The sequence below is a fragment of the Paralichthys olivaceus genome, chromosome 5, assembly GCF_024713975.1.
Source record: "Paralichthys olivaceus isolate ysfri-2021 chromosome 5, ASM2471397v2, whole genome shotgun sequence".
Classification (NCBI taxonomy): domain Eukaryota; kingdom Metazoa; phylum Chordata; class Actinopteri; order Pleuronectiformes; family Paralichthyidae; genus Paralichthys; species Paralichthys olivaceus.
The window spans coordinates 4,801,765-4,816,537 of record NC_091097.1 but is presented as its reverse complement, the minus strand read 5'-3'; the positions used below and the strand labels follow the sequence as shown (position 1 = coordinate 4,816,537).

General features: G+C 41.1%; 1 long non-coding RNA gene across 1 annotated transcript; it reads right to left on the bottom strand.

The window, feature by feature from the left end:
* Positions 1-5,803: 5,803 nt before the first annotated feature.
* On the bottom strand, positions 5,804-7,101 carry LOC138407822 (uncharacterized). The gene is made up of 2 exons (XR_011241139.1): positions 6,962-7,101; positions 5,804-6,070 (listed from the first exon to the last, which is right to left on the bottom strand). It is a non-coding gene; the product is annotated as an uncharacterized lncRNA (long non-coding RNA).
* Between the last annotated feature and the right edge of the window lie 7,672 nt (positions 7,102-14,773).

The window sequence follows — 14,773 nt, the reverse complement described above, 5'->3', positions numbered from 1 at the left end:
TATAGGTTGTAATCTCCACCTCCATGTTAGCAGATGGGATATGCACTTCATTTGTTGAAGATGGTTTCTGTCATTTCAGGTAGTTCTAATAACGTCTGTTCAAGTGTTCATGTTCCTGTCTGTTTGAATGAGTTATTTGATGAAATATAAACAGTGTATTTCACAGTGTAGTGAAACACCAAATTCTGTACAAAATGAATGTCTCATCTATCAGTCACCATGACAACCACCTAAAGTAATAAGCTGAGAACAAACTGAAGGTGTTGCTGTGTCACTAGTCCATCCGCTCGTGACATTTGTGGATTTCCGACTAGTTCATGCTTGGTCCGGTGTGTACTCTGATCTATTTTTGCCAGCATGTCCCACCCCACATATAGCCCCCATACAGTGTCCTGCTGCTGGATGACAGATGACGTGTCCTACATTTCCCTCTCAGATATGCATGTCCTCCTCAGCACACTGTGTGACTTCTTATCAGACGAGCAGGAGTCTCAGCAGGAGGAGACATTGAACACCCCGTGCTCGATATACAAAAGTGTAATATGTAATATGTACTTTTTGTCTCGGTGTTTAAGCTAATTCCACTTAGCTTAGTAGTTTTCATGAGTAGTTTTCATTTTCAGATCTTACAGAAATGAGAGATGATTCAAATGAATGAATATATTACTTCCCAGCATGCATTGCTTGAGAGTTAAAACTCCTTTTTAATTGAAAAAACAAATGTGGTGTAGAAATTGCTGTTCTTAGTTCATACCTGTTTGTCCACAGTGACTGAGCAACATTTTTTTTTTTTTTTTACACCAAATAGTAAGAGCAAGTAGCGCTCATGTTAATTGACCCAGACTGGTGTCTGTTGGAACTAGTTTCTGTTTAGTAAACAATTTGAATAAAGTTTCCTCTTCATCCTGTGTTTTGCAGTATCCAGCACGACTGCGTCAGACTTTCTTTTGTTGTAAACTGGGCCAATCTACAGCATTTATTATTTCAGGTTCAGCCTCAATAAGTCACTTCTGTGTTTTATATTTCTTTGAATCCTGGTGCATGATTAAACTAAAAGTTTGAAATTCAGAATAAGATCTTCCTGATAAGTTTCTTTGTAAGTGGTTCAGGTGTGCATGTTTGCTTTGTTTCCTGTTTTGTCAGTTGCCTGTCAACAAATAACCCCATTGCAACAAGTTTAAAGTTGCATCGTACCTGCAGGATAAACAAGATATACACAAAAGGTAGAAAATAGCAGGAATGTGGGAGGGCAGGTTCAGGGTCTGTATGTGTACATTGCTCAGATTGATAGTTGTGACACATGTGTGAGGCCCTGTTCCTGTGAACCGCATTCCTTGTGCAGGGAGGCCTCCAGGATAGGGGCTTGCTGCAGTATTCTTGTGCCTGCCTGTTTAATCACATTTAAAAGAGGCAGCAAAACACGGCCTGGCCCCGCCTCTCGGATTGGATCGGACTCGGGAGCTCACATGGCTGGCCATGCTCGCCGCTCAGCACAGACCTGCCTCCTTTCCTTCTAAATGGTAACACAAACCAATACCTAAACCCCTCCGTCAGCGCACCGCCCTGCCTCCGCTCCTCCCTCCGTCCACTTCCTCGGCCATATTCCACTCCATGTCTTTACTCGAGCTTGTTCCCTACTTCGAAAGTAGGTCACTGTTTGCTTTGTATTATTCAGCAACTGGAATGATTGTGCAGTGAGGGTTCTTGACTGTGATCTGGGTGACATGCAGTCGGCCAGTGGTGTGCAGAGCAAAGGAGAGGGAGGAACCGGCTAGGCGGCAACAACACACCCTGACCCGTTGATTAAAACACTGTTTGGCACACACTTGGAAAGCAAAGTAAAACTTCTCTCACTCCAAAGAAAAATTAGGAACCTCACAGAATGACCCGTCTGCCCACGTCGGCCGTCAGATTTCATGCCACAGAGGAAATGGATTGATCCATAATTGGGCAGCCACGAGGACACTGATGATAAATGGGAGCATGAGCAGTGAGCTGAAGAGTGAGAAAGGTCATGGTGACAAAGAGGGTCATGACTTATTTTAACATGAAATGAAGCTTCTGCAGATGAGCACCGCCTTCTAGACCAGATGAACTTGTATCGGGTTCATTTCCTTGTTGCCTTAGCCTCCAGTAAATTGATAGAAACATTCTGGCAGGAGTTCAGTCTTTGTGCGTGCAGGTATATTCAGCATTTTTGTGCCCACTCAGTCTGAAGTACTTTTTTTTTCTGCTAAAATGAATCTGTATTCATTCCACAGGGGCTTTAGCCCAGGCTGGGATCCTACCTGGAATGAAGGACTGATGCACAATTCAAAGGACTTTGGATGATCTGTGATTGATGCATTTTGAGGAATGTTGTTTTGAACCAGCTCCAGCTGAAAATACAGTAGTGATAAACACATACACACACACACACACACTCACATGTTAGATTGGCAGCTGTGATTGAGCTGAGAAGTGTTGACCTGAATTACCATCTGTTGAATCACACATTTGTCCTGTGATTTCATCAATTGTCAGTCTCATTCTTAATTTTCATTACTTTATAAAAAAGATTTGGGGGGAGATTTGGTCAAGACTAATGGTTTTTAGTCACTGATGGCAGTCAGCTGAGTCAAGTCAGATTGAATTTTAACCCAATATCACATTTGGCTTCAAGGAACTGAACAATCTGCACAGCATATGACACATCTATCTTTTTAGATCCTCAAATTAGATAAGGAAAAACATGAACATGGAAAAGAAATGGAAGAAAAACACTCAAGGAGAGCGACAAAGGACAGATCCTCCTCGTAGGATGGAGAGCCGGCAGATGTGCAATAGTGTAATTTAAGAAAGGTAGATCAGACACTCAGGACATAAACAATGAAGAAAATGATGTGAGTGCTGAGATCAAGTGTTTTAGTTGGCTCATTCCCATTATTTACAATGTAATATCCCTTATTTATTCTATTGCATTGACATGTCAAACATTTCAACAGTCTATATGCAAATTATAATATAAAAATAAATAATTATTTATAATTCCCCAGTTTTTCCAGAAATAAAATTGAATTTCTATCTTTCTTTTTTTTTTTTTTTTTACTACTACTACTTCTGTCGCACTTAAAAATGTGTCATTATTCATTTTATTTATCACTATTCATCTCCATACACTTGGCTTGTCTGTGGTAAGGACTATAGATACATCCTGTGTAGTTTCCAAAGTTATTCTTTACTCTGCTTCACCCAATCTTCAATTATGAGGAACCGCAAATGATTCTCGGAATTTTCAGAAATGTAATTGGTTGAAACCAGTAGAACCAGGTGTTTAATTTCTTTCTACATTTCCTCTTGCTCTGGTACTTTTTGTGCTGCTGTGTCCAAATCACATTTTAACATTTCCCTTAAAGGGAGGCTTTTCTTATTAAATATATTTTTATGTTATTATTACGTTCATTATATTATTATGTTACGTTGTGAAAGAAAAATGATATATAGTAAGTATTAAAATACAATGTGTGAACGGTGTGACTGACGTTTCACTCAAAAGCCTTATAGCTGCTTTCATTTTATTGTATCATTACCTGCGGCTTCAAATGAAAGATAAGTTATCTTCTCTATCCTCTGCATATGTAAATAAGAAAAATGTTTGCAGTTATTTTACTACAGTTTAAACTATGTGATCTGCTGAAACATCTGCTATTGCAGGTTTATATTTGAATAACTACACCTCACCAATATATAAGTGTGGAAAGTGTTGCAGTCAGGAGGACGATGCATTTAAATTGTTTGGGAGCAAAGCCGGGTTTGATTTTAAAGAACACCAATAATTATCACATATTCCCTTAATTTGCATTTCTGTTTATCACCAGATTATGATTTGTTCTCATTTTCCTCTGGCAGAATAAACACCCAATAAAAGATCTGCAGATGATGCTGTACACTGATAAAATCAGATTAGTCTGTATTTATGCAGGTCTATGCATCATAAGGTGTGAAATATTTTTCATTTCTTGTGCTAAATTAGTCCATTTTCTTTTTCTACTGTCGAAAAAGCCAAATGCCTCCCAATGTCAAAGCCTGCAGGTTTTAAATTGATTTGCGGGCCAGAGTAAAGGAGACGTATAAGTCATCTCTCCTTTCCTGCTGCGTTTCTGATAACCTTTTCCCGTCCTCATTAACAGATGGAGATTATAGATGTTCTCTTTTTTTTTTATCTGTCGTGGTTTCATCTCAGCGTGATAAAATCCCATCAAACAGTTTGTCTGTTCGACCGGCCTCGCTGTAGCTCCCACATTCGTCTTCAGAAACGAATATTTGGTTATTCAGCCTGATATATCTAGACTGAGTTGACTGAGGGGAAAAGTGAAGCTGCTCATATTTATCCTCCTGCTGCAACATAAAGGAAGATTGCAGAGATGCTTTCTGATTCCTCTCCCACATCATTTCTGAATTAGTTTTTCATGACTCATTACAAGGAAAGGCTTCATCCGAGGGCGTGGGCGAGAGTGACTTGTAAATACAATATGTCAGGTGTGTCATGTTAAAAAAGCAAAGACAGCAATTAATTAGCCTTTTGGATGACAATGGACATTTTCTTTCACCCTAACCTGAATAAAATCCACACTGAAAGAACAAAACCAGTGATAACAACTCTCTGCCGTTTGGCTTTAATCATGTTTCACTTTTAATCTAATTATCCTCGGCAAGAAATTGACAGCACTGGTTATTGTTGAACACTACGTCAAGAGAGCTGCGTTTATATGATCAGCTTGGCCACACTGTCACCACAATGAGACAGGAGCACAAGGTGTCTAAGGCTTGAAACCATTAGTGAACATCTGTCACCATGAGCCACTAATCACACAGCAGACCGAGTCGGGCAGGTCTGTCAAGCTCAGCGTGACAGCAGTGACTGAATGTTTTGTCACCTCAGGAAAACGTGTTTCACAGGAGACATTTTGACATGTGCACCTAGTGATAATGTTTAGATGTGTTGCTGCAGGGCCACAGGTGATCAATAAATGGCCCTGTGATATTTTATTATTATACATTTTTAATTTATTTACTCTAATATCATATTTTTAGGGGGGGCCATGTTTGATCAACTAATGTATTGTCTTTTATCTGAAAATGACAAATCCAAATTTGGAAGGGAAACGACGTGTTTGATTGGCAGATCTTTTCACATCTGTGTGTTTGGTAAAAAGGTTGCTTGTTCTGCAGGGTTAAAAAGCCACAACTCTGTGGTAAATGGATAAAACACTAGCAAAAACCAAGCATTTCAGACAGAGACTGAAAAGAGGAGCTGCAGCAATGGACAGTATGAGGAAAGTGGGGTTTTCTGAGCAATAGAACATGTAAACCATCTCAAGTAATAACAGAAATTAAATCATCAACCTCAATATAAGGATATGCCATTTCCTCAGAAAATGTCCTTCAGTCAATTTTGGACCCTGATCTTTGCTGCCTCCATTTAGACTCCGACCTGAATCATTTAACTGCTAAGAATCTGTTACCTGAGTTCCATCCCTCTTACATGATTTGATCGTATTTGCCAATTGGTTTTCTTAAGTTCATTTACCTTTGCGTGCATGATTATAATCGCTCATACATCCAGAAATCCTGACCCAGCCGCCACAGTCAGAGGCTCCTACTGTCTCTCATTCAACTCTGAACATTAAACTGTGACATAAACATCCGAAAAGTGTTTGATCTCTGTAGAGCTCCAAGTTCAGTGAGGAACTGATTTGAATCATTAATCTCAGCCACCTTCTAACTATTTGACAGTATAAATAGATAAAACAAATCTTTGGTATGTTTTCTATCCACCTCCATTTTATAATTTGTGCTCCTTTCTTTCAAAATTTGATTAAGTATATTTAAAACATGAAGAACCAAGTCAGTAAAGAGGAGAGCGTAGCGTCTTTGCAGGGTTTCAGTGGGAGCCGCTGCCCACACAGCTGCCTGCTTGCTTCACTGTGTCTCTGTTTCCCGGCTCGGTGCTCAGTTTATAGCTGCTCCTGTTGTCTGCCTCGTCCTCCGCAGGGAAGAACAGAAAAATCCTCCAACGTGTCCTGCAGAGCTGCAGAATGAAAGACTTCAAAGAAGATCTTCACAGAGGTGGAAATGGATAGAAAATAATATTATATAAGCAAGGGCTACTGAAAACTCCCTATATACTGTATGGATTTTTGGAGCCGATACCCACATGTTGTCCAATATATATATCTTTTTAAAATATGTTTTAAAATACAGTTTTTGTTATGATTACCAAAATGTCATGAACAAATTCTTATGAAAAAGAAATGTAGTTGAGATTTTATATTGGATAGTTTAACCAAATACTTTATGATTTATAACTATAAATAAAAAATAAAATATATTTTTCATAAATGCAGATTCCAATATATCTGTGAAATGGGCTGATTATCGGCCAACGGGTATCTGCTAACACTGGGCAGGCTAGGTTTACGATCCATACTGCAGCCAGCCACCGGGGGGGTTGTGAAGTTTTAGCTTTACTTTGTCATCCATCTTTATTCACTGTCTATAGTCTCAAATGTTTGAAAGGAGGGAACCATTTGTCTTTTTAGCAAATGCTAACAACTGACATCAACAGACTGGAAAGAGTTTCTAATTGAACTCTAATAGCCTTACTTAACCCTAACCCTAACCCTTGATTGACAGGAATGTTAGCAGAGCAGTAAGACAAGGCAAAGGCAACACAACTAATTACAGGCCTATTGTATAATGTGATTAATGGCTTCCTGTTTAAATGCTAACTGAAGGTTTAATGTATGAAACATATGAGAATATAATACATGCTTCTGCTTTTATGTTGGCCAGCTGCTGTTACACTGCGTATACATTTAAAAAAAAATGAGCAAAAAAATAGTTTATAGGTTTATGATGTGTAGCTGTAAATGCAGCTCAGTGAAATGATCAATAATGGAAGGAGTCATGTTGGCCTTACCGTCTCTGCAGGATCCAGTTTGCTGCAGAGACAGACCCTGCTGACACAGACGAGTCCTCGGGTCAAAGCGTGGCTGGGTGCTGCACCTGCAGCCCGCTGTCCGCTGTGCGTCCTGAGTGGCGTCCCGAGCTCCGCCCCAGAAAGAGTCTTAACCCTGTGTGACCCCCGACTGTGTTTTTTATGCCTGACTGCTGATATGCTTACTCAGGGGAGGCAAGAGGATGAACACGAAGAGCTCAGCTTTGTCCTCACTGCACCGCATCATCACAAACCCACAGGACAGACTTCCAATTTCAAAGTGTCTCCCTTTCTCCCCTGGCAACTACTGCAGTCAATAGGCTTCTGAGAGGGCGATGGTACCTTTTTGAATGTTTCTCACAATTTCTATTTCTCAACCACAATTTCCTATTCAAAACCATATTCAATGTCACGGTGACCTCCTGTCATACTGAAACTGCATGTGCTGACGAGGCGTGCAACTGCAGAGCAGTATTTCAATTTTTTCATTCTTTTTCAGGAAGGAAATGTAAAAGCCTGTTCTTGTTTATACACTGTATTCAATCACCTGCCTTCCAGCAGCAATACATTATTTCTTGAGGTGCTAAAACCATCTGAAACAGCTTCTTAGCACATCACAGGACACAGAAAAGCTAAATTACAAACCATATTCCTGGGAGGGAACAAAAGATTTTTGTGTCTTATTTTCGACTGATTCTCCCCCATCAGTGCTGTCAGACATGTGGAGACGATGTAGAACCAACCTGCTGCTGTTGAATGCAGAAATAGTGAGAACAGGTGTAAATGAAGCTTGTAAGGGCTCATAAAATAGAGGATGATTGGCTCAGAGGGGCAACCAGCGTGTGTGTATTTGTGTGAAACTAGGTCACTTTAACCAGAATACGTAAGAGTGACAGCGTGAACTCTTTCTCTCCTTTTGAACTCACCACGGTCAGTGGAGACGATGTTGCCTAGAAACAGAAACTGCTTATTCCTCAGTTTTCCAAGGTCTCACATTGCTGTTGTTGTAATGACATGATCATCACAACTCTTCACTCCATGCAACTACAGGCTCATTTTTAAAAGGAACAAAACATTCGGGGAGAAATAAAGACACGTATTAGAAGGGTACCTGTAGCTCCCCTCTAAAGACAAACATTATGTCATTCAGCCAATTAGGCTCTCTTGTCAGAGTCACATGTTTCTGTCATGATTTTCTTCTCAATAAGGTGACATAAGTCTGGGTTACTGGGATTTTCACGCACAACCGTTTCTAGGGTTTACAGAGAATGGTCCAAAAAGGAGAAAATATCCAGTGTGGTGTGGACGAAAATGCCTTGTTGATGTCAGAGGTCAGAGGAGAATGGGCAGAGTGGTTTGAGATAATAGAAAGGCAACAGTAACTCAAATAACCTCTGGTTACAACAAAGGTATGCAGAATACCATCTCTGAACGCACAACACGTCGAACCTTGGAGCAGATAGGCTACAGCAGCAGAAGACCACACCTGGTGCCACTCCTGTCAGCTAAGAACAGGAAACTGAGGCTACACAGGCTCACCCAAAATTGGACAATAGAAGATTGGAAAAACGTTGCCTGGTCTGATGAGTTTCAATTTTAGCTGCGAAATTCAGATGGTAGGGTCAGAATTTGGCATAAACATCATGAAAGCATGGCTCCATCCTGCTTTGTATCGACAGTTCAGGCTGGGGGTGGTGGTGGTGGTGTAATGGTGTGGGGGATATTTTCTTGGCACACTTTGGGCCCCTTATTACCAATTGAGCATCGTTTAAATGCCACGGCCTACTTTAGTATTGTTGCTGACCATGTCCATCCCTTTATGACCACAGTGTACCCCTCTTCTGATGGCTACTTCCAGCAGGATAATGCAGCATGTCACAGAGCTCACATCATCTCAAACTGGTTTCTCGAACATGAACATGCACTGTACTCCAGTGGCCTCTACAGTCACCAGATCAAAATCCAATAGAGCACATTTGGGATGTGGTAGAACAGGAGATTCACATCATTGGTGTGCAGCCAACATATCTGCAGCAACTGCGCTATCACGTCAATATGGACCTTGTTGAATCTATTCTACGAAGAATCAAGGCAGCTCTGAAGGCAAAAGGGGGTCCAACCCGGTACTAGCAAGGTGTACCTAATAAAGTGTTCGGTGAGGACGTTCATGCCGTGGAGGAGACCCTCAGCTCCTGTCAAACTAATGATCTAAAGTGCCCCGCGACTCATTTAGGTGGCTTGTTAAGATTTCCAGGACATGGAGGGATTTACTTAGTAATCCTCCCATCAGCTGGTCAGAGCCCGTCGACTATTTTCGCCCTACTGATACTGCACCGCAATATTTCTGTGGGCTTTTTAATCTTGGGTGAGCACTCCTGCAGGAATACAAGCTGCACGGTGTGGGTTATCATTAGGTGCATTTTAGAGAGATTTCAAGAAACAACACAAATGAAGAAAAAACATATATTAAGTTTGATTTAATTCATTGAGGGTCAGGAAAAAAGCAGCTTTGTTGAATGACGATCAAAGTATGTATCTTCTAAAAATGTGAAGATTTGCAAATCAAAGGCTTTGGGACGACAACATTAGTGACATGTACTCCTCTGAAAAACATTGGTCCATTTGGATCCTTTGGCGTCAGTTGATACTGACGTCATGTCTGTTCGGCTGCACAAGCCAAACCTCTCAGTCTCGTTTTTGTTCTCCTCAAAAAGGTCACAAAAATCAGAGTAGCTCATTTTTCAGAGCGACAGTTTGGCTGTAATCTTCGCAGTGCTGCAGGAGGGAGATTATAAAGGGCAGCGAGAAAAAAGCTGAAAACAGCGAGAGATGCAAAAAAGAGATGCAGCTCAATACATTTTGGTAAGATGCTGTTATAACTGATTAACATCCGTGGAAAGATTACACTTTTTTAACATCATTCTGCCTGATTTCAGCCTGGTTTGTAAAACTGCTGGATGGATTACCATTAAACTTGGTGGAGGGTGTGGTATGGGTCAGGAGGGAACTCATAAAGTTGTCCAGCTTTTTTTTTCTCTTTCCTTAAAATTGCGAGATGGGACGTTTTCCAACATTTTCAACCTTTTCTCAAATAATTCACGGGGACTGAAATCTAGGAGTGCGTTCAATTTGGTGCATCTTGGTTGAATTTAAGGAGACTGTTGGGCCTTGGCAGGAGTTTGAGCTCTAGTGATTGACACTCTTGTTTATATAAGTGATTTATATAAACGTCTTTTACACCAAATTTAGCAGGTTTATACGATTTTTAAACACAGGTTAAACTGCTAAGAAAACGGTGAATGACTCCTTTCCCATTGCCACTGGAAGAGTTTGCCATTCAGTGTTTTCCTCCGGTGCGTCATGTGTGACAACACAACAACTGAGGTGCTCTCTTACCTCTCTGTCTTTTGCAAAATAGCACATTCACCTGAGTGTCATGTTTCCATCACTGCCAACTAATCCTGTGTCTAGCACAGTCATTTGACCCAGGAGTGGATGAAGATTGTATCCATTCCCCATCGCAGACAAAAGCTAGATGTCAGTGGGTGTTAGTGGGGTTTTTGACCAATGGAAAAGGAGCTTTGTTTTGCTGTCTCCAGGGTTTCACCTCTTGCTCAGTGTCAGCTGGGATTGGCTCCAGCTAAAGTATAAGCAGTATAGGTAATGGACAGACGGATGGATTATTTTACTTTGTATGTGCCTCTGTGTAAATAAGGAATTGTAGATAAAGGTTGTATGACAAACCACAGATGTACGTTTAAAGAGACTGAAAATCTGCAAAGAAAAAAAACAATCAGCGTTTTGAAGCTTCATTCTGAGACTATTAACATTACCTCTGCTTCATATAATCCAGTTGAGCCCTGTTTTTTACACACTTCCTGTTACAAGCTTTGCTTATCCCGGAGCGGTGCCAGCTCCGTAGCAGCGTAATGCTTGTTAGTTGTTAGCGCTTGGACATTAGCGCCACGTGTGAATTACTTGGCCTGATGGCTGCCTGGCGAGCCTCCAATGGGCTTCCGTGACAACACCAGACAGCCGGAGGATGAACACCCCCCGCCCCCTCCCCAACAAACCTCACTCTCACTTGTACAATAACACACACGTCTCAGTGTCCAAACCCCCCCCCCCCCCCCTTCTCCTGAGCCTTGGCTGGCTCTGCAGATGCCAGCCTTGGCTCGGCTCTGGCCGCCTGAAGGCAGGAGGACCGCACCGCCGAGGCAGCAGCTGCTGTTGCCATACCAACACTGGTACACCGGAAATAACAGACGGACCAGAAGACACTGTGTGCTTCATCCATTCACACAAAACAGTGCATCACATCAGAGAATTCACTTCTTAACCATTCAATCAAAGAAACCTGGTTGTGAGTAGGCAGTGGTAAATTTTCATCCGATTATGAGAAACAATCTTAAGTGACTTGGCTCACTCTCATATTTATCCAGGTCCTGCGGCATGGAAACTTCTTTCACCTTCAGCCTGAGAAGGATTTGGTGTGCAGCCAACAGATGGATTACTGAGAGCATGCAAACACAGTGAACATTCACACTTTCCCTGCTTCATTTCAGTAAGACTCCTTTGAATGTGAGTGGTCAACAGGCCTGTTAAACATTAGAAAAGCTGTGGCTGAGGAGGATCTTGTGGAGTGTGATGACCCGAGGAAATCAGTCCACAGTCCAACAGGGAAATGAAGCAGCAGAGGTTCTGACGAATTGTCGCCAAATGTGAAAAGTCTGCTCCGGTGGTTCAGTTTTGTTTGTTTGTTCATCTGAATGATCACACAAAATACACCGAACAGATATCCAGTAAAGTTGGCGAGTGGATGGGCCAAGAACGTTAACATAAATTTCAGTGCAAATATGGACAAAAGAACAAAGCCAATAGTTTTTTCACCTTTCACTGATTTCCATTCGAATAATTCCTGGATCAGGCATATTTAAAGTTGGGCTGTGTGACATTTGGTGCAGCTTAGTTGAATTTAAGGGGAATGTTGGGCCTTGGCGGAGTTAGGAGCTCTCCTGAGTGACTTTCTAGATTCAAATCAAATGATCTTTGTCTGTTTGACTGATCCTGTTGTTCTTTGTTATTAGACTGATCTTTCACTGCACTGTCCCGACCCTGTCCACTGTTTAAATAGGATAATGAGATTTTTTTCACATGGTTTTTAATTGCAATGACCATGGTTCTTTTGTTTGAGTTTTCCCCTCCTAAATATTTGACTTATGTAAAATGGTTGCTTTTGAGCCCCTGAGCTGGTTTGCAAAAATGGTTGAATGTTCCCTGTGTCGACAGTGAACAAACAAGGTTTGCATCAATGCAGTTGTTGCTTTGAGCACCTGAGCTGGGTCAGTCACTCTTGCTGACTGTGTTGCATGAGTGGCAAAAAGTTTGGTATAGAAGATAGAGATACATGAACGCGTCATTCCACAGCCCTGCACACTGATCTGCTGCTCTGACTGAGGCTTTTGGGTTTCAGGCTCTCCAGCACATTTTGGAACACGGCAACAGGGATTTTCTCCCATTCAGCGACAACAGTATTAATTAGTCATGTAGTGTTCTTTTTTTATTATTATTATTATTAATCCCTGAGTGTCTGAAATGACCTAATGCAGCCAGTTTTAGCTGCATTGGGTGCACTGATAAGAGTTGAGACAAAAAATCCAAACAAGTCCAAGTCAAATGCCAAGTCAAGACCAAGAGATCAAGTCCCTATCGTGTCCAAAACAATCCTTTACCTCAACCTCTGAGCCTTTCAGCTATCGACTGATGACAATTTTAGGCTCTGGGACCAATATTTGTGTACCAATGTAGATATATGGGCCAAGACATTTACAAACAGTGACTTTTGTAGGTGTTGATGGTCTCGATGATATTGTGTGTAATCTTTATTAACAGCTATCTGGATATGAAATGTAGATACATTTAAAAGCTGTTGCATTTCAGTCAGTGTGTTCCACCTTTGCTCTACACACAGACCTGTAGGAGACTAAAGCTTGCTCAAAAGTGATTGGTCAAACTAGGGTCCGCCCATAGATTCTGTGTATGTTTATACCTTCACCCTATAAATGGTCACTTTTATTGCCAAAGCATAAAAATACCTACAGCAAAAGTGAACTGTAGTGGATAATCACATGTTCTGTGGTTGCAGCAGTCGTTCAGTCACCCAGCGATCCCTCGGCTCGACACCAGTATCTTCAATCAGCTGAACGTTGGAATGGGAGCGAGCAGAGGTGGTTTAATGAGGCGCTCTGCTAGGTCCAGATTGTTTGCGCTCTATGTCATGGAAAGATGAGAGGGCTCAATTGAAATGGCCGCGCACACTGCCTGTTTTCTTCTTCCACTTTCTAACTCACTGCGAGACACATTAACAGGGAAACACACAGGCACACAGGCCCGAAACATCATCTACTGCACAACAGGTTTTTATTGCCTGTGTGACGGAAAGAGAGAATCTGAGAGGAGAGGAGGAAAAATAAGAGAGACAGAGTGAAAAATAAAGGAAAGAAAAAAAGAGATGGAACAGAGTGCATGTTTTAGAAAACGTGTCCTTCCTCGCTGACAGCATGTGACTCCTTCGTGTGTGTGTGTTTGTGTGTGTGGTGTGTGTGCGAGAATCACTTGGTGTAATATAAATGCAGTCCATTTGCCATCTTCACTACCTTAGGTTTGCAGAGTACAACGAACAAAAAAACAAGAAACCAAGAAATTTTATTCAAAATATTAATGTTATTGTGAAAATTCACTTATTGATTTTGACACATTTTCCTTTTTTAAGTCCCAGCATGTGTATACCTCAAACAAAATCAAATTCTTGTGCTTTTCAAGATTTGCCCATTCTTGATTTTGATCAAAAAACATAGATTCAATCAGGAGAGAAACAAATGAGAGTGAGTCAAATATAGAATTAAAATAAATGTATTGTGAACAGAGGAAGTGACTTTTCCAAAAAATTGAGAAGAATCAGAATTGGGGGTTTGTTGTCAAGTAGGTTTACACATACAAGGAATTTGCAGTGGCATTTTTTGTGAACGCATAAACTAGAAAACTAGAAAAAGCAATTTGTGTGGTATGTTGATAAAGCATTGTTCAATATGAACTATAATGTAAGCAGTCCTATTAATTAGATGCTTTGAATATGAGGGAGTCCTTCCAGAGCAGAAGGTGGTGGTGATGAGGAATAGAGGATGATTACAGGCTCCTGATTGGACAGTTAAGGGGAGGTTATGACTGGCTCACTCCGTGGTTTCATACTGAACTGACAGCTGACAGGAGGGAGAGACAACATTTCAAACTTTGACAGCTTGCAGGTGATTGGCTGAAGGTGAACGTGTTAGGTTGTGATTGGATATGAAGAGAGAATTAGCTGGTGAAGCCTGTAGATGGTGGGAAATGTGAATATGACTTAGTTGGAGTTCCTGGGTGAACTTGCACTAAAAAGAACCACTAACATCTGGCTTTTGTCTGCAATAGGAATGGATCCAATCAACATTCACTCCCAGGTCAAGTGAGTATGCACAGGTTTTAATTGGCTCCGTCTCTGATCAACACTAATTTGGCAGCGAGGTGAGAGAGCGCCTCAGTTTTGGGTGCGTTTCTGATGTCGACCATGATGCACAGGGGGAAAAAAAACTAAAGGCAAACTCCACTACAGGCGGTGGAAAAAGAGTCAGTTGCCTTTTTTGTGGGATTTAAAAACCTGCATATAACACTAACTTTTACATGATACAGATGTGACTGAAATTGTTTGAGTTAGCTTCAAAAGCTTCATTAAGTCATAGCAAGAGATTTCCTGAAGTT